This window comes from Penaeus monodon, chromosome 24 (genome assembly GCF_015228065.2).
Source record: "Penaeus monodon isolate SGIC_2016 chromosome 24, NSTDA_Pmon_1, whole genome shotgun sequence".
Lineage (NCBI taxonomy): Eukaryota > Metazoa > Arthropoda > Malacostraca > Decapoda > Penaeidae > Penaeus > Penaeus monodon.
In genome coordinates this window covers 4995762-4996006 of record NC_051409.1, presented here as the reverse complement: position 1 = coordinate 4996006, position 245 = coordinate 4995762, and positions in this window count along the sequence as shown.

Below are 245 nucleotides of genomic sequence, written 5' to 3'. Positions count from 1 at the left end.
TCATTATAATACATAAATTAAAGTTCGTTTTTTTAACATAATTTTCATTCAGAAGAGTCTTTCTGGTAAGAAAATAGATGATTTAATGATTATATATAGTTCTTCATTAAAAACTAAATTCAAAATCCTTTCAGATCGAAACATTTTAATCCAGCAACTTCTGTCTGATAAAACACCTTTTTACTTCCATTAAACAAACAACCTCTCTCTGATAAACATTTGTTTTAATCCTCTGATAAAACACC